Below are 19,238 nucleotides of genomic sequence, written 5' to 3' on the forward strand. Positions count from 1 at the left end.
GCCAATCAGCCCTTGCCAACTCTCTGTTCTAAAACCTATAAATACTGCTGTAAATCTGGGCTCGGGGCTCCTTGCTCCACTCCACGGCATTGGATGTGGCGGGAGCCCTAGCTCGAGCTAGAAATAAAACCGCTTCATGCTTTTGCATTGCTGTGGACGTCTTATTCTCTCAGTTTTAGGGACTTGGACTCCGGGCATAACATTTGGGGGCTCGTCCGGGATCCCTTTAACTGGGAAGAATAACACTCTCCCAGTAGAAGGGGTTTCCTCACTAGGACGAAAGATATCTGAACACCGTTGTTAAGTCTGGTTAAGTCCAGCGTAAGGCCGAGGCCCAGCATACGCACTGGAAGGCAGCTGGCTCTTGTTAGGCCTAATCAGAGGTGAATTAGTCGTCCTAGCCAGTGTAAGACCGAGGCCCAGTGAGCACGCTGGAAGGCAATTGGCAGCCAGCATAAGACTGGAGTCCAGCATTCGCGCTGGAAGGCAGCTGGTTCTGTGAGGGATTGGGAAGGAATGTCTCTCCTGACTCTGAATCTGGTGGGCAGTGGACGCCCTTCAGTGAGATAACATTGGGAAGCAAGACAACAGTAACCCAGGATAGACCTAGTTCTGTTTTCGGCCGATATTTGTTTGTCTTCTGTCTGTCGCCTTTCTTTGTGTGCCGGCGCCATTTTTGTTTTTTTGTGTGTTCATTGTGAGCTCCGTCATTATGGGTCAAAGCTCTTCCACCCCTTTGTCTGTAATGACTGACCATGAAGATCAGGAGAGTCAGAAGAAGAAGCCGATACTCCAGGAATCCTCTTTATATCCTAGCCTGACTGACTTAGACACTGAAATCTCACCTCCCCCATATATGCAGCCACCCTTGCCCCCGCAGGTACCGCAGGTGTCGCTGTAGAACAAAGGAGGGACCCAGAACCCTCGGCTCTGCCATGGGAAGGGGGGCCAGCCCAAGGAACTCGCGGAAGGACTCGAAGGGGTGGAGACTTGTCTGAGGACAGAAGCCGGGAGGCTCCTTCATCCACCGTGCAGGCATTCCCTGTCCGGGTGGGGCCAGCAAATCCCGGTGGGGAGCGAACATACCAGTACTGGCCGTTTTCTATGAGTGATTTATATAACTGGAAAACTCAAACCCTTTCTTTTTCTGAAAAACCCCAAGGTCTTATTGATCTCTTAGATTCTATCCTGTTTACTCACAATCCTACTTGGGATGATTGTCAGCAGCTGTTGCAGGTGCCCTTCACCACGGAGGAACGGGAGCGAATTCTATCGGAAGCACGAAAACATGTTCCAGGAGTGGATGGAAGACCCACCACGCAGCCCCACCTAATCGAGGAGGGGTTTCCTTTGAGGCAACCGAACTGGGATTTTGAACACGCTGAAGGTAGGGAGCGTCTCCGAGTTTACCGCAAGACTCTGATGGCTGGCCTCCGGGCAGCCGCCAGGAAACCAACGAATTTGTCTAAGGTAAATTTGATAAGGCAGGAGCCAAATGAGAGCCCGGCAGCCTTTTTAGAGAGGTTAATGGAGGCTTTCAGGCAGTGTACGCCCATGGACCCTCAGGCTGAGACCAATGCGCCTATTGCAAAGAGCAAGGGCACTGGAAAAAATGAGTGCCCCAAGAGAAACCTGAAAAACAGGACTGTAAGAAAAGAAGAGTCTCCCTCGGGTACCCACATTTTATATGCAAGAGAAGATAGTGATTAGGGGGGTCAGGGCCGGGCACCCCTCCCCAAGTCCTGGGTAACTATTAATGTGGAGGGGAAACCGGTCTGCTTCATGGTGAATACGGGGGCCCAATACTTGGTCCCCAATCAAAAATTCATGCCGGTGTCCAAGAAGACTAGCTTGGTCCAGGGAGCCACCGGGACAAAAAGATATTACTGGACTACTAAACGAAAAGTGGACTTGGGAGCCCAACGGGTGTCCCACTCATTTGTGGTGATTCCGGAATGTCCGGCCCCTTTATTAGCAAGAGACCTATTGTCGAAAGTCAATGCGCAAATTCACTTTGACTCTGGAGGGATATCAGTCACAGATGGGCTTGGACAACCAATTCATGTTTTATCCCTGGCACTGAGAGATGAATACAGACTGTATTCACCAAAACCCCCTGCAGCTGTGGACCCAGCTATGCTACAATGGATCCAGAAATACCCTCTGGCCTGGGCCGAGACGGCAGGAGTAGGACTGGCAAAACAAAGACCTCCCATCATTGTTGAATTAAAAGCAAATGCTACCCCTGTGAAGGTAAAGCAGTAGGAGACCCGGCAAGGAATCATGCCACACATACAGTGCCTCCTGAAGGTAGGGATTCTTAAAAAGTGCCGGTCCCCATGGAATACTCCCCTGCTGCCTGTGAAAAAGCCCGGGGGAACGGACTTTAGACCCGTCCAAGATCTTCGTGAAGTCAACAAACGGGTGAGTGACATTCATCCCACTGTCCCTAACCCATACACCCTCCTGAGTGGCTTGCCACCAGACTACATCTGGTATACAATCTTGGACTTAGAAGATGCCTTTTTCAGTTTGCCACTGGCCCCCCAGAGCCAAGAGATCTTCGCATTCAAATGGACTGACGAAGACAGTCAAACTGTAGGACAGCTGACCTGGACTCGCCCTCCACAGGGATTTAAAAACTCGCTGACGTTGTTCAACGAGGCTCTAGGCGAGGACCTCTGTGAGAATCAGACTAGCCACCCCGACGTTGTCCTATTGCAATATGTGGATGACCTCATGCTGGCCGCTACTACCAAGGAGGTATGCCTAGAGGCCACAGGCAACCTCCTTCAGATTTTAGGGACATTGGGGTACCGGGCGAGTGCAAGGAAGGCCCAAATTGCTAAACAGGAAGTCGTTTACTTGGGGTACAAAATAAAACAGGGGCAAAGATGGTTGACTCAGGCTATGAAAGAGACTATTTTACAGATCCCCGAGCCAACGACTCCTCGGCAAGTGAGGGAGTTCTTAGGGACTGTTGGGTACTGCAGCCTATGGATCCTAGGGTTTGCTGAAAAGGCCCGGCCTCTATATGAAGGAAGTAGAGAAAATGAGTACTGGACGTGGACTGAGCCAATGAGGCAGGCATTTCAGGAACTCCGGCGGGCATTGCTAGAAGCCCCGGCCCTAGCTCTCCCTGACCCGGCTAAGCCATTTCAACTGTTTGTGGATGAAAAGCAGGGAGTGGGAAAGGGAGTCCTGACACAGCAATGGGGACCTTGGGGGCGGCCTGTGTCATACCTCTCTAAACGGCTGGACCCGCTAGCTGCTGGATGGCCGCCCTGTCTCTGTATCATCGCGGCCGCTGCTCTCCTTGTCCATGACGCTGACAAGTTGACTTTGGACAGCGCCTCCTGGTCTACACTCCTCATGCCATAGAGGGGATCCTCAAACAGCCACCGGGTAAGTGGATTTCTAACGCTCACTTAACCCATTACCAAGCCCTGCTGTTAGATGCTCCCCGGATACACTATCAGACACCTTGTTTTCTAAATCCTGCTACTCTCTTGCCCATCCTGGAGGAGGATGGGCCTCTCCATGACTGTGTTGAAGTATTGGCTGAGGTAACCGCCATACAAAGAGACCTCAGCGACATACCATTAAAGGACAGTGAGCTGATATGGTTCACAGATGGGAGCAGTTATATAAAGGATGGGCAGAGAAAAGCGGGGGCAGCCATAGTAGATGACTCTGGGAGGGTCGTCTGGACCGAGGCTTTGCCCCCTGGAACATCCGCCCAAAAAGCAGAATTGATAGCTGTGATACAAGAACTAGAGAGGGCGAAAGGAAAAAAGATCACCATTTACACTGACAGCTGGTAGACATTCGGCACCATGCATATTCAAGGCCCTATATATAAAGAACGGGGGTTCTTGACGGCAGAGGGAAAAGAGATTAAGAACCTACATGAAATACTCAGACTCTTGGCAGCGGTCCACTTGCCCTGGGCGATATCCATAGTACATGTCCCAGGACACCAGAAAGGAGAAGATGCCAGGGCCCGAGGCAACCGTGCTGCCAATGCAGCAGCCCACGAGGTGGCCACTGGATACTGCCAAGCTCATGTGCTGGCTGTAGGATTACCACTACTGGGGATGGGGACTCTCCCCCCAAGCCCCATATACTCCCCCTCCAATTTAAGCTGGATGCAGGATAACATCAACCACCCTGCGGGCAAGGACGGATGGTATCGGGACCAGGATGACAACCTGTTGCTTCCTGCCGACCTGGGCAGACATCTCTGTACCCATTTACATCAAACCACCCGTTTGGGAGAGAAAAAGGCTTTGACGCTTCTACAAGCAGCACAGCTGCGGTTTCCCCGACAAAAGAAAACCATACAGGACATAGTCCGCACCTGCAAGGCCTGTCAGATGATGAGACCGGGAAAAGGACAGCACACGGGTGTAAGATACAGGGAGGGAAAGGCCGGGACAGCATTGGGAGACAGATTTTACAGAGGTAAGGCCAGGCAAGTATGGCTATTGTTACCTGTTAGTTTTGGTTGATACATTTTCTGGGTGGATAGAAGCCTACCCCACTAAAAAGGAGACAGCAATAATAGTGGCTAAGAAGCTCCTAGAAGAGATAATACCTAGGTTTGGGCTGCTGGCATCTATTGGCTCTGATAATGTACCTGCATTTGTGAGCAAAATTGTTAAAGGACTGGTCTCAGCCCTGGGGACCAAATGGAAGCTACATTGCGAGTACAGTCCCCAGAGCTCAGGACAAGTAGAAAGAATGCATCGGACCCTAAAAGAAACTTTAACAAAGCTGGCAATAGAGACTGGTGGGGACTGGGTAACCCTCCTTCCCTTTGCGCTTTTTCAGGTGCACAATACCCCCTATAAACTAGGTTTGACTCCCTTTGAAATTGTATATGGAAGTCCACCCCCCATTTGTTCAGTGTTTGAGGGAAAGACTAAACATCTCTCTCGCTACGCACGTTCCAACAAGAGATACTGGCTTTGAGTAAAGTGCATAAACATATCTGGTCACTGATACGAGAAGTTCATGAGGGCCAGAGTAAAGGAACAATCCCGTCCCATGATATGGGCCCAGGAGATTGGGTCTGGGTTAAGAGACACCAGTCAAAACCTTAGAGCCAAGATGGAAGGGCCCCTATGGTGTTCTCCTTACCACCCCCACTGCCCTAAAGGTGGACGGAATTGGACCCTGGGTGCACTGCAACCACGTGCGTCGTGCCACCCCAGAGGAACAAGAAAAGGCCCAAAAAGAATGGAAGGCGATGCCACATCCCACCAACCCCTTAAAAATGAAGCTCGTCCGCCAGCTGGCCCCAGACAAATCCCCCTGACTCTCCTGTTGGTGGCCCTCCTTCTCCACTCCGGAACTGCTGGTGCTAACCCACATCAACCTGCTAAGATCACCTGGACGTTTCGTAATGGACTAACCCATGAGATACTCAATTCAACTACTGGAATCCCCCTAATACTTGGTGGCCAGATTTATTCTTCGACCTTGGACATTTGTAAAAAGAACATATCAGTACAGTTCAAGTGATGATGCTGAGACAACAATATCAGGCAATGTGTCAGAATGAAGAGGAGGATTCCTCTCCATGATCAAAGGACAGGGGGGAATGTTGGGACTTAACAAACCCCATGATAGGCTTCAGGGACTAAGGTAGGACTCACGGAAAAGCTGAGTCATTGCCCAAGTGAGGTCATCCCCGCGGATGCCAGGACTTGTCTAATCAGCATACTCCCCGTAACCTGGTTTGAGTTAATCAGGACGTAAAACACATCCCCCTGCAGCCAACAGCCAATTAGTAAATACCAGGAAACCCCTGCAGCCAATAAAGATTAGCCAATTAGTAAATACTAGGAGACTCCTGCGGCCAATCAGCCCTTGCCAACTCTCTGTTCTAAAACCTATAAATACTGCTGTAAATCTGGGCTCGGGGCTCCTTGCTCCACTCCACTGTGTTGGATGTGGCGGGAGCCCTAGCTCGAGCTAGAAATAAAACCGCTTCATGCTTTTGCATTGCTGTGGACATCTTATTCTCTCAGTTTTGGGGACTTGGACTCTGGGCATAACATTCACAACCATAAAAACCTTTGAGACTTCATTACACTGGCCTGATTGATGAAACCATTGGCCATAGTGACTGAACTCAATCTCCAGCCCCTCTCCCCATCCATAGGTCAGGGGCTGGGACAGGAAGTTCCAACTTTTTAATCACAAGATGGACCTTCCTGGCAACAAGCCCCCAGCATTACTTGCTTCCAAATGTTGCTTCATTAACATAACACAATAACCTTTATCTTCTATCGCTTGGGAAATTCCAAGGCTTTTGGGTGTTCTGAGTCAGAAATAGAGATGAAGACCAAATAAATATACATTTCTCATTATAAATCACAATGTACTGATAGTGTCTGCTGACTCTCCTGGTTTCACATTCTAGGACTGTTCCCTTGGCACCACCCTCCTATTTAAAAGGGATAGAACATGGAGTTAGGAGCCAGATTTCCATTCAACATAGCCTCTCTTTCCTAGAACATACTGTTTCTGAATGTGCATGCTTATAGCTAGGCACCTCTCTCCTGAGAGATGTGAAAGGCCTTCATTTTTCTCTACAAGAGTAGAATGGAAAGTAAACTGATGCTGAGGAGAAGGAGATAGGGATCTGACTAATCCACCTGCAGCAGCTTTGAGCAAGGCCCTCAGTGTTTTGGGGCAGTGGAGTCCTATGTTCCTATGGTATATTTCAGAGGACTTTCCCTCTAATCTGCTAGCACAACTTTCTCTTTCCAGATTGTAGCTGACCTCCACAGCTTATCAATGTAATGCATTCAGGGGGCAGATGGCCTCTTTCCTCTTTAGTTCTCACTGCAACCTCAGTTAGGTATCAACAGAATCTGATAGAAAATCTTGTTTTTGTTTTCTGTAAAAACTAATGCTGAAACTATGAAAAGTACTGTTTTATTTCAACAAAGCATAGTCACAAACATTTCACCAACTGATGAGAAAAATAACAAAACATCAAACTCCAAATCTGAAAGGAAGAGCAAGATTTCACCCAGCTCAGATTTTTACTCCAAACAGATAGTTCGATTGCAGAAAACACAGCCCTTCAGCCTACAAATGTGACAACTGCTCGGGGGACATCAGTGCCTAGAGTCACAGATAATCTTAAAAAGCCCTAATCTTTCTTCCTCCCCATCTCCCTCCTGTGGATAACTAGAGTCATCAGCATCTGGAAGAAAATGGCAAGGACTTGGGTGAAGAAGAAGTCAGAACAATGTCACTACAAACCATTCATCAGCTCTTTAGCACATGTCCCTTTACCTGGGAGGTTGAGGGTTTAGAACAATCCTAGAATAAAGTTTATTTCATATACATTATGTTGGCTATCATCTTTTTGTATTAATCAAAGTTATAAAGCTTTCTTTCTTCTACATAAAGCAGAGAACTCAAACATTAATGTGCCCACTACATTTATGACCCAGTGTGATAGAAACCAAGTCTCAATGCATCACTTCATTCCAAAATTAAATGTTATTGAGCACCTAATATTACACAGAAAAATTCACTGTGTCTCACCATCTGGGAACCAAGATACTCAGGCAAAAAGTTCTGCACCCATGTTGGGCATCTGCAAGCAGAGCAGCAGTCTCATACATACCCACCCAATAGGGGACCCAAGGATACAATGATAGAATCTCTCCCAGAGAAGGATCCTGAGAAACCACTGCTTACTGTTGCACTTCTGATACACTCTAGCGAAAGTTCTATCCTAGAGGTCTGTGTCTAGGACCCACGAGAGAGATCTAACATACCTAGATAGAACTGGAAGCTCAGTGGTAAAGAATCCGCCTACCGATGCAGGAGATAGGGGTTTGATCCCTGGGTCAGGAAGATCCCCTGAAGAAGTAAATGGCAACCCACTCCAATATTCTTACCTAGAAAATCCCATGGAGAGAAGGAGCCTGGCAGGTGACAGTCTATAGGGTGGCAAAAGAGTCGGACATGACTGAGCTACTAAACAACAACAACCATCTGCCTGTCTTTCTATCAAACATAAAATCAGGACATTTCATCCAGAAATTCTGAAAGGTATAAAGTAGCATTCAGTTTACCAGTTTTCTTGCTTAGAAGGTTGATTCATGTAAGGGGGACAAATCCTGGGTGGCAGGAAAGGATCCTTTAGATAAGTTTCTAAAGCACACCAATGACTTACATTTTCTTATACATGTGGGTGATTGAGCACTGTCACCTCATTTTGAAAGGGAGAGACCACTGAAGGCCAATTTTTATTCCAGGACTGAGCTATTCACAACCTCTAGTGTTTACAATCATCCCACACACACACAATTATGTACTTTGAAATTTTTCATATCTGTGGAAAATTTGAAAGAATCATACAATGAACCTCTCTTCTGTTCATCTAAATACAGCAATTAACATTCATTTGTTCCTTTTCTCTGTCTGCATTCACCCCTGCAACACATTCATATTGCTTTAATAAATGCAGATAAAAGCCCACTTCCAAATACTTTAGAATGTATTTCTTGGTATTGCTACTGCTGCTAAGTAGCTTCAGTCGTGTCCGACTCTGTGCAACCCCCAGAGATGGCAGCCCACCAGGCTCCCCCGTCCCTAAGATTCTCCAGGCAAGAACACTGGAGTGGGTTGCCATTTCCTTCTCCAATTTTCTTGGTATTAAGGACATCATTTATTAATACCAGGAAATATAATCACAATACAATTCAATTGTCAAACCTTAGGACGTTAATACTAACTCAATAATATTATCTAATATATGCTTCAGGTATAAATTTTCCCAATGTTTAAAAATGCCATATCTATATAGATATATACATGGGTATGTATATATAGATATAGATGCATTTAATATATGCATCTGTATTATGTATATATATGAGTGAGAGATTAAGAATAAGGTGTGTGTGTTGTGGTACTGCTATCTCCCCCATTCCAATTAAAGTTTGTAAATTGCACTTTGGTTCTTATTACCTGGAACTTTCTCCTGATTTGTTTGCTTTTGTTGTTTCTGATGGCATTGAATTTCTGGAGAGGACAGGCTAATTATCTTGTTTAGTGTCCTACATTCTGATCAAACTAAACATTTTTGGAAAGATCAGCACATAGTATTTTGCTTCTTACTGCATCTTGTCAGGAAGCAAGTTGTGAAAGAACAAAGCAACTAAATATTGTAATATCTTATATCAAAAATATTAAAGGAAATGCAGATTCTCCCAGCAAAGTTAGTCTGTGCTTTGGCTGCAGTAACCCTGGCTCCAATCTAAAAGCGCTGCATCTGGCGTCTATCTGGACATGAAGTGACACATCTTTCAGTTTGCTTTTAATCTCAGCACCAAATGTGACCCTTATTTGCGGTCAGAGCAGGAAAATCTGCAGCAAACAAACCTTGAGCTAGGCTACTGGGAACCCTGGACACGCCCCATGCTCAGAAACCACCCCTCAAAAGTGAAATGGCTCTCTCAAGGAGTCTTGTCTGAAGCTTCCATTGATGAAATGGTACTGACGCAGCCATGTTTTCTAGTTGAGGTATTTACAATATTAGTGGGCTTCTGGCGAGGAAGGAGGATGAGCTTAGTGTGTTTAAAATATGCAAATCAAAACCCTTACAGCTGTCAGAATGAGTATTATCAAAAAGTCTACAAATTACAAAGGTAGGTGAGAAGATGGAGAAAAGAGAACCATTGTACACTACTAGTGGAAATGTAAATTGATGCAACTATCGTAGAAACAGTGTGGAAGTTCCTCAACTAAAAATAGAACTACCATATAATCCAGCAATTCCACTCCTGGGCATAATCCAAAGAAGATGAAAACACTGGTTCTAAAAGATATATATACATCTCAATATTCAAAGCAGCATTATTTTACAATTGTCAAGATATAGAAGCAATTCACGTCACTCAACAGATAAATGTATATACACACACACACACACACACACACATGTCACTATGGAATAGCTCTCAGCCTTAAAAAAGAATAAAGTTTTGCCATTTCCTGGGTCTGAAGGGTATTATGCTTACAGAAATAAGTCAGAGAGCTATATGAGACAGATACTGTATATTATCACTTATATGTGAAATCTAAACAATGAGATGAAAGAATATGACAGAAACAGACTTTCATATTTGGAAAATGAACTAATGGTTACCAGATGTGACAGGGAAGGCAGAAGGAGCAAAATAGAGATAGAGAATAAAGAAGTACATACTAGTATATAAAATAAATAAGCTACAACTATATGTTGTGTAGCACAGGGATTATAGCCAATATTTAAAGTTTTAAGTGGAGTATAATCTATTAAAATATTGAATCACAGGACTTCCCTGGTGGTCCAGTGGTTGAGACTTCACCTTCTGATGTAGGGGGGTGCAGGTTCAATAGCTCCTGCCAAGAGGCTAAGATCCAATTTTTTTGTGGCCAAAAAAAAAAAAAAAACAAAATATAAAAACCAGAAGCAATATTGTTACAAATTTAATAAAGGCTTTAAAGATGATCCACATATTTTAAAAAAGTCTTTAAAAACATTTTAAAAGTATTAAATCATTATGTTGTGCACTTGAAACTAGTATAATATGTAGTTCAACTACATGTCAATAAAAGTAATATAAGTTCAGGGGGACTTTCCCAGTGGCCCAGTGGTTAAGAATATACCTTGCAATGTAGGAGACTCAAGTTCAGTCCTTGGTCAGGGAATTAAGATCCCAAATGCTGCAGAGCAAATAAGATCATGCACTCTGGAGCCCATGCATCACTAAAGAGCCCATGGGTCACAAGGAAATAGCCCACTCGATGTAGCAAAGATCCTGTGTGCCACAACTAAGACCTGCCACCAGCAAATAAATAAGTAAATAGATCTTAAAATAAAAAATTAAAGCTTAAAAATAATGTAAAATCACTAGGATCAACAACATCATCTTCGTTATCCTCTGGATTATTTACTGACAACCACTGGCCTATTTCTTTTTTTCACTTTAGTCTTGCATCTTCTAGAACTTCATGTAAGCAGAAGTATAGTATATGTATTCCTTTGTGTCCAGCTTTTTTGCACCATGTCTCTAAATTTTATCCATACTGTTGAGTATATCAGATAGTCATTCCTTTTTTGTTGTTGTTCAGTGGTATTCCTTTGCTTGGATATACCAAGTTTCCTTACCCTTCACCTGATAATGGACATTCCAATTTTTCCAGTCCTGGTTGTTGTGAATAAAGTTGCTTTGAACATTCTTTACACAGGAGATTTTGTGCATATATGTTTCCCCTTCTCTTGGAAAAATATCTAGGTGAAGAATTACTGATACAAGTTCATAAAACCCACCAAAGCATTTTCCAAAGCAGTTGTTATCAGTTTATATCGCCACCAACACTGTGAAAGTTGTGATTTTTTTTCACATCTTTGCCAAGATTGAGTGTTTTTTTGTCTTTTTCATTTTAGCCATGCTAGGAATAGTGATCTCACAGTGTGGTTTCAGTATTCATTTCTCTGATAACTAATCATATAAAGCACACTTTCATGTGCTTTATTGGACATGAATATATCTTCCTTTCTGAACTATCTGCTCAAATCTATTATCACTTTTAATCAAGGTCTAGGGGCCTGGGAAAAACTTCAGATATTCCCCTGAGAAAAACCTTTTGCACTCGTATTGTTTTCATTCTTAGTTGAAATTCTTTGTTGCCATCCTCCCAATGCTTAGAGTAAAAAATCTCCCATAGAGTTCTTTTTGATGCAAATATTTTACTCAAGTCCGATATTTAGTCAGGAATGCACGTTTTCTTGTTTGTTAAGTCTGGACCTTGCTCTTCACAATCCTACCCTTTCCTGTTCTCTAAATGAGATTGGATAAAAGTGGAGACCAACCTAAATGAGATCCTCAGCTCCTTCAAGATCTTAGTTTCCAGACAGTCTCAAGGTGGTGGGGTTAGCCTGTCCTTTGCACTTTTTCCCTGGCTCCCCTACCTTAAGCTTTTTTCCAGGCCTGTCCCGGAAGTTCAGGGACACATCTGAGGACTGTTTGGGCTGCTCCTCTGAGTCAGGAACCCCACACATCCCTGTACAGCTGGCAGAGAAGCTTCAGGCAGTGCTTTTGGGGGTTTGTCAGGATCCCCTTAGGCGTAGGTGCCCAGGGGTCCAAGAACTGAGTCTGTGGTTCCCTTGGGGCCCTTAGCTGTTCCCAGTCCTATAGGGGAAAGGGCAACCACTCCCTTTAATCTATCTAGAAGGGATGCCAAAGTGTCCTCCAAGGCAAGAAGAGAATGAATCCTGTTCTCTGAATGGGTGGGGAAAGATGGAGATAGATCAAAGAGGGAAGGAAAGTATCAGGAAATTTCCTGATTAAGCTATCATGACGTCTGCCTCACCTGGAACTGTCATTCCAGTCTCTGGTGTGGTTGACAGAGTCAATCCCTGTCCCATTTTGAGCCAAAGCAGAACAACACTGATCTTGACGACAGGATATTCCTCTTCCTGCCTTGGGGGATGAGGGGTGAATTTTTTGAGTATGAACATATGAGGGAATTTATTATATGAAGAAAAGCTACTGCTGGGGACTTCCCTGGTGGTCTAGCAGTTAAGAATCCACCTGCCAGTGCAGGGGACATGGGTTCTATCCCTAATCTGGAAAGATCCAACATGCTGTCAGGCCCATAGCATGAAAGAGTAACCCGGCTGCCAGCAACTAGAGAAAGCCCCGGTGAAGCAACGAAGACCCAGCGTAGCAATGAAAACCCAGAGCATCAATAAATAAATACCTAGGTTTTCTTTCTTTCTTTCTTTCTTTTTTTAAGGAAAATCAACTGATGGGAGAAAAAAGAATACCCCTCAACCAGCTTTTATTTTTAACTTCATGTCAAAAACTCCTTAAGAAGAAAAAACATTAATATCTTTCAACAAAGGAAATGCTTTCTGCTCAAAGTCATTTGCTATGTGGAAAACGTGGAAACTTTTCAGATACTACCTTTCTCTGAAAACTGACTTCCTCACGGTTAAAATCCCCACTTCATGACTGGTAAGCAGGAAAATTAAGCAGGCAAATAAAACGAAGCTTAATTTCTAATAGTTAAAATTAAACTGCCCTTTTGAAAATAATCTCAGAAAAGAGGGAGAGACCCTGTGATCTGAAATCTGCACTGACTTTTCCAGGATCTTCAGGCAGGTCGAGAGCCCCTAGCGGTTCTTGAACAGTCTGGTGACCAGAGCTTTAACTGAATTCAGTACAAGCCCAGAAAGTTTGATCTGCCTGCGCTGATGTTCCGTATCAAACAGCCAAAAGCCCTAAAGCAGAGCCTTTATTACAATACCTGCTAAAACGTGAAAATGGGATTTTCAAACAACAGGACTCTAAAAGTCGACTGGCATACACCACAGCAGCAGGACCGGGGCGCCCACAGTCCCACTTCCAGGACTCTGCGGGGAGGGTATGGAGGAAGCGCAGCGGGGAAAGGGCTTGCGAGGAAGGAGCCCGCGGGTCAGGCGCTTCGAAGCAGAGGGAGGGCGAGAAGAGCAGGTCCTACGACTCCCCGGTGGATTCGAAACATCGATCATTTCCGAGAGCACCGAAAAGGCCGACTGAACACGTTGCGCCGGCGCTCGTCCACAGCACGGGAGGAGCGGCGTTTACACTGCCGGGCAACCGGGTCGCCCGGGTCTCAAACAAAGCCAAACCCCTCATCCCCATTCCTGTGGCTTCCCGGAGCTGAAGCGTCCGCAGAGGCGCCCCCCGCCCTCGGGTGCATAGCAGCACAACTGGAGACTCTGCACTGGGTGTGGGATCCGGAAGCCAGACTCTGGGGTGCCCGAGGGGCCCGGTTTTGGGGGAGGGAAGGAGCTCTAAAGCAGGGGCTCTTGGGAGCCGCAGTCTTCTCGCCTGAGACTGGTGGTTCCAGGTTCATTCTTCAGTTTGAAAGACTGGTGACCAAGAGAGTGCCGGTAGGACCTGAGGTTTCGGTGGACACAGAGTCAAGCTCCAGCACGGACCTAGTTTCTGTAGTGTAGTGGTTATCACGTTCGCCTCACACGCGAAAGGTCCCCGGTTCGAAACCGGGTAGGAACAGACTTGCTGTTTTCCTGAGATTCACATTCCCATTCAAGGAACGGGACGGGCGGGGACGAGCCGGGGCGGGGTGGCAGTAGTTGGTTCTCTTGAATTTTCCTTGGCCCAAGAAACATGGGAGGAGTTCCTTGCCACCTGAAAGCCCCATCGGCCCTAGAACCAGCCCTGGTTTCTCTGCTCTGAGTCACACTGTAGATCAAGCCATAGTCGGTGAATCCAAGGAGGGCACAGGACAAGAGTGACTTCAGGACACCTTTACCTTCTGAAATCCCCGCACCTTCCCATCTGGGGCCTAAATAGTCTCTACCGCTGACACCTACTATGTCTCTGGAAACCAAGAAGTTCATTCCTTGTGAACACACTTAGCTTTCCCTCACCCCAGCACAACCGGTCCTCGTGCCATTATCAGGAGAGGCCAAGAAGTTCATCGGAAGTAGGTCAGATATCAGGGAGTAGATGGACCGCTCATCACCCACTGAGAGCCAAGTGGCCCCTGCTTGACAAGGAAACATGTTCAGAAGCAGAGAGTTACCTCTCACCAACCCTGGATTCCAGGTCTTACCCCATGATCTGCCGCGCCTGCCGTGTCCGCACCTTGGATGACGCCAACTTCCTCGCGCTCAGACCAAGAGTAGTATCTGACGCAGGGCCTTCCTCAGACCCCACATCCAGTTAGGACTTCGTGTTTGCTTCTCAGTCCATGTGGACTTTGGTCTACACAGGCCCTGTTGTTCTAGACTCTGGATTTGTGTAAACGACTTTCCTGATAAAGGCGGGAAATCAGTGGAACGCTGGGCTCCCCCACCGTGAAGCTCGGATGAGGATGGTGGGGGCGTTGGGCGCCAGTTGGGGTCCGTGCTGGGGGGCTTCCCTCTTGTGGGCCCGGCCTCATGGGCAGGGGCAGGGCCCGGTCCCTTCAGCGCGCTCCTGTCGCGGGCTCAGGAGCCCCGCGCCTTCCCTTGCGGCTGCAGGGAGCCGTATGTCTGCGGTCCCTCGGGTGTCTGTTGTCCCTCCGCCCCGTCTGGGAAACGACCACCGCCCCCTGGTCCAGTCGACATGAGACGGCAGCGCCACCGGAAGCGACAGAAAGTTGGTGAATCCGTTCTCCGGGCTGGACGTGGAAGGTGAAAACTAGGACTTGCAGGGCAGGAAAAACAGGGGAAAGCTCATGAACTGTCCTGATCTAAAGCTGTTTTGAAGTCCGCCTCTTTGGGGACTCGGGCTCCAGCGCTGGTGAGGATGCTGCCGCGCAGTTCCACCCTCGATTGCACTCGGAGTCCACGGGGAACCAGGCGGAGCGCCGCGGCCTGGGGGCCGGTGCGCACGCGGCCCGCTCCCTCCCCGGAGTAGGAGCCCCTGACCGGAAGAAAACGCGGTGACTGCGGCACTAAGAAAAGGAGAAAACACTGCCGGAGAAAACAGCACATGCACCTCCAAACTTGTTACCCTTCTAAAGGAAACCAGAGACAGACAGACAACTTTGCATTAAAGTCTTTCAGCAAAAAGAAACTCTGCCTGCTGTGAGGTGAACACGAACCCCGCCCCCCGCCCCCCAAAAACTGTTTTCCGGGAAAATTGCCTTTATCTCTCCTCCTAGGTTAAAATTCGAACTTCAAGACCTGTTAGAGAGGCAAACAAAAGGCGTTTCAAACATTGTAAAATGTAAAACAAAGCTCTCCTTCAAGCAGAATCTCAAGCACAATAAGGGAGGCAGGAATCACCATGAGAGTTGTGTGGACCGAGCCTGGCTCCTCCGCGGCCTTATGCAGGCCCTAATCTGCAAACAAACAGTACAGGCTGGGAGGGCCGACCCGCGTTCATGTTCGGTATTTCCAAACAAACAAAAGACCTGAGCCGTCAGCCTTTGCTGCGCTTCCTGCTAAAACGTTAAAATGTGGCGAAAGTCTTGGACTTGACGACTAGAATAAGCCACAGAGGCAGGAATCTGAGGAATCCCCTTTCCCAGGGACGACGCTGGAGAAGCGAGGCTGCGAAAGGGCTGCGAGGAAACAGCGCGCGGGTCAGGCGCATCGGAACAGAGGCGAGGGCGGATCCTCGGGTTCCCGGGTGGCTTTAAAGCATGAATCATTTCCGAGAGCCGAGCCCACTGACCGCCGGCGCCGTGAAAAATGCCACTGAGGCGAGGGTCTGGAGCCCATAAGGGGCTGTGTCCTTGCTGCTGGGCGTCGGGGTGGTCTGGGTCTGAGAGGCACCTAAAGCCCCAGGCTCCTGCGGCTTCTGGGAACTGGGGGGTGAGCGAGGGCGACCCCTGCTTTCCGGTGCGTAGCTGTGCTCTAATTGCAGGATCCCGAAGTTAAACTGTCGGGGATCCCCGGGGATCTCGCTCCAGGAGAAGCGAGGAGCCCTAAACCAGGGCCTTTCAGAAGCCACAGTCTCCTTATCTAAGGGATAGCCTGTGCTTCCAGGATCCCCTTCCTTCGAAAATTTCTGATGGCCCTTGTGGTCAAACATAGAATTCTTGGGTATGTCATTAGAATCGTGCATCCGTGTGGTTTCCGTAGTGTAGTGGTTATCACGTTCGCCTAACACGCGAAAGGTCCCCGGTTCGAAACCGGGCGGAAACAATCTTACTTTTGTCCGGAGTTTTAGATTTACGTTTTAAACACAAAAAAGAGGCCAGCAGCGTGGAGTGAGAGACCTCGAACGCAGCTGCATTTTCCATCCCCCAGAAACAGGAGTTCCGTGACAGCCTGAAAGCCTGCTCCACACTACAAACCAAGCCTCCTTTGTCTGAGTCACTGTGGACACCAGGGCACAACCAGTTATGCCAAAGAGGGCACAGAACAAAACCTTTACCTCCGGAAATCCCCTCAGCTCCTCTGGTGCCTAACACCCTGACACATATTATGGCTCTGAAAACCAAGAAGTTCATCCGTCTGAAGCACACTTGGCTTTTCCCCACCTCAGCACACTTGGTTTGCATGAAAGAACAATAGAAACCGAACTGACTCTTCACCGGGGGCTGGAGCCAAAGATGGGTGGAAAAGAACTCCGCTCAACTGAGCTGTCCGGGCATGAAAAGGTGCCCATACACGTGCCATTAGCAGGAGAGGCCCCTGAGCCAGGTTAGAGATCAGGAAGTAGGGCGATCCACGCATCACCCCCTGAGAGCCAGTCAGCACCTGACTCACAAGGACAGCAGAGGTTCAGAAAGAGAGCTCTGATGCACACAGCGCTAAAGCTAGACCAGGATGGAACCCAGCCTGTCACCTTTCAGCCTGGTCCCAGAGCCCAAAGTATGGCTCAAGAGGGGAGAGGGGAAGGGTAATGAACAGCTCGGCACAAGCTGGGAGAGTTGCACAGCTTTATTCAGCCCTGGGCAGCTGGGAATCGCCCCTTTCCTGCTCTCAGCATCTAGGGAATATAATATTTACCTTAGTTTTTACGTGGAGACGCTAAATAGGACACTTTGTGAGGTTCCCTGGTGGTCTAGTGGCTAGGATTTGGGGCTTTCACCACCACAGACTGGGTTGGATTCCTTTTTGCTGGCATCCTGATTTGTAGTTTGTATTGATTCCGCTGTGTCTGTGTTCATTCCACTCTGTCCCTCCCCCAAATAAGGTACTGATATAGCTTCTAGGTTGAGAATTCCAGTGGATAACATCCAAGGAGTTTTTGTTGAAATTTCTCACTGAAATGTAACTCTGAAGAAGACGAAAAAAAAAGTTTAGTTTCACTTTATCATAGAAACAAATTAGTATGTGCCTGCTGCTGCTGCTGCTGCTGCTAAGTTGCTTCAGTCGTGTCAGACTCTGTGCAACCCCACAGACGGCAGCCCACCAGGCTCCCCCGTCCCTGGGATTCTCCAGGCAAGAACACTGGAGTGGGTTGCCATTTCCTTCTCCAATACAAGAAAGTGAAAAGTGAAAGTGAAGTTGCTCAGTCATGTCTGACTCTTAGAGACCCCATGGACTGCAGCCTACCAGGCTCCTCCATCCATTTTCCAGGCAAGAGTACTGGTATGGGATGCCATTGCCTTCTCCAAGTATGTGCCTAGGGGGCTAATATAATAATTCAAGTTGATAATTGGGATAAATCTCAAATATTTTAACACTATAGAAAATTATAATAATTGATATGTGATCATACAGAAAATGTACTTCTAGAGAAGACTCCTTGTATACATCACACCAGTTTAGTAATATAATTAGTAATTTGGTATTATAATTCTGGAAATCATAGTCACTTAATTATTCTACTTACAATTTGGGGTCTCATTTACTGTGTGATTACAACATACATTTCTCTATTATATGTCAGATCAACTTTTGATGTTAAGGTCTATTTTATCTTTGAAGTCTTTGACTGATATTAAATTGATTGCTGTGTGATCTTTGCCTGTATAATGTATAACTAGATTATAGAATGGCCATATGTGAACCGGTTAAGAGGAGGCTCAGGTAACTTTTATAAGGAGGTTAGTGACTGTGTCCATCAATATCACTGTAAGAATTGTGGAACACATGGAATGTCTGCTCCAGGAAGTGGGATGCTGTCAGTGAAAGCCTGCTGTTTCCTTAAAGTGCTTGTTTAGGTAATAATACTTAAAAAAAAAAAAAGTTTTGGTTCTTGGTTTCCTGCCTTCTAAATCTGAAGTCATCCATCTTCCTGTTATCATCTTCATTATGCTTCTTTTATCTCCATCACTGCTAGAACCCTAGGCCAAGATGAGCAGATTAGCCTAAAAAAAAAACACTGCCAGGAACCAGTTCTGCTCCCACTATACTGTCCCCTTTTGATCCTCCAGATGTGGACTCACCAGGGCAGAGACCTTGAGTTGGTTCAAAATGCAGTATTTCTCTCCCCCTCCCCCCACAGCAGGGCCTGGCATCTAATAATTGCCTGAGTAGTGCTCAGTGATTAAAAGCAATCTAGTGCAATGGAGAAATGAAAGATGAAAAGGAGAAGAAATTAGGTAGATTTGGGGAGACCTAGAGTACGAGGGACAGAGAATGACAGACAGACAAAGACACACACTGAGAGAGTAGACAGAATCTCCAAGAGTTAGGTTTACTTTGTGAGACCCTAAGAGCTCATGAGTGCTCATGAGATTCAACAGAAGAACTCAGGGAAGGTCAACTAATAACTCTTGGTACCAGGTCTGCACAAGATGGATTGCCAGGTGCAGAATCC

The 19,238-nt window shown here is 46.7% G+C and overlaps 2 non-coding genes across 2 annotated transcripts; both read left to right on the plus strand.

Annotated features, from left to right (window-relative positions):
• Positions 1 to 14,011: 14,011 nt before the first annotated feature.
• TRNAV-CAC lies at positions 14,012 to 14,084 on the plus strand. The gene has a single exon. It is a non-coding gene; the product is annotated as a tRNA-Val (tRNA).
• Positions 14,085 to 16,596: 2,512 nt separating this feature from the next.
• TRNAV-AAC lies at positions 16,597 to 16,669 on the plus strand. Its single transcript has one exon. It is a non-coding gene; the product is annotated as a tRNA-Val (tRNA).
• The last annotated feature ends 2,569 nt before the right edge of the window (positions 16,670 to 19,238 follow it).

This window comes from Oryx dammah, unplaced genomic scaffold, assembly GCF_014754425.2.
Source record: "Oryx dammah isolate SB20612 unplaced genomic scaffold, SCBI_Odam_1.1 HiC_scaffold_28, whole genome shotgun sequence".
Lineage (NCBI taxonomy): Eukaryota > Metazoa > Chordata > Mammalia > Artiodactyla > Bovidae > Oryx > Oryx dammah.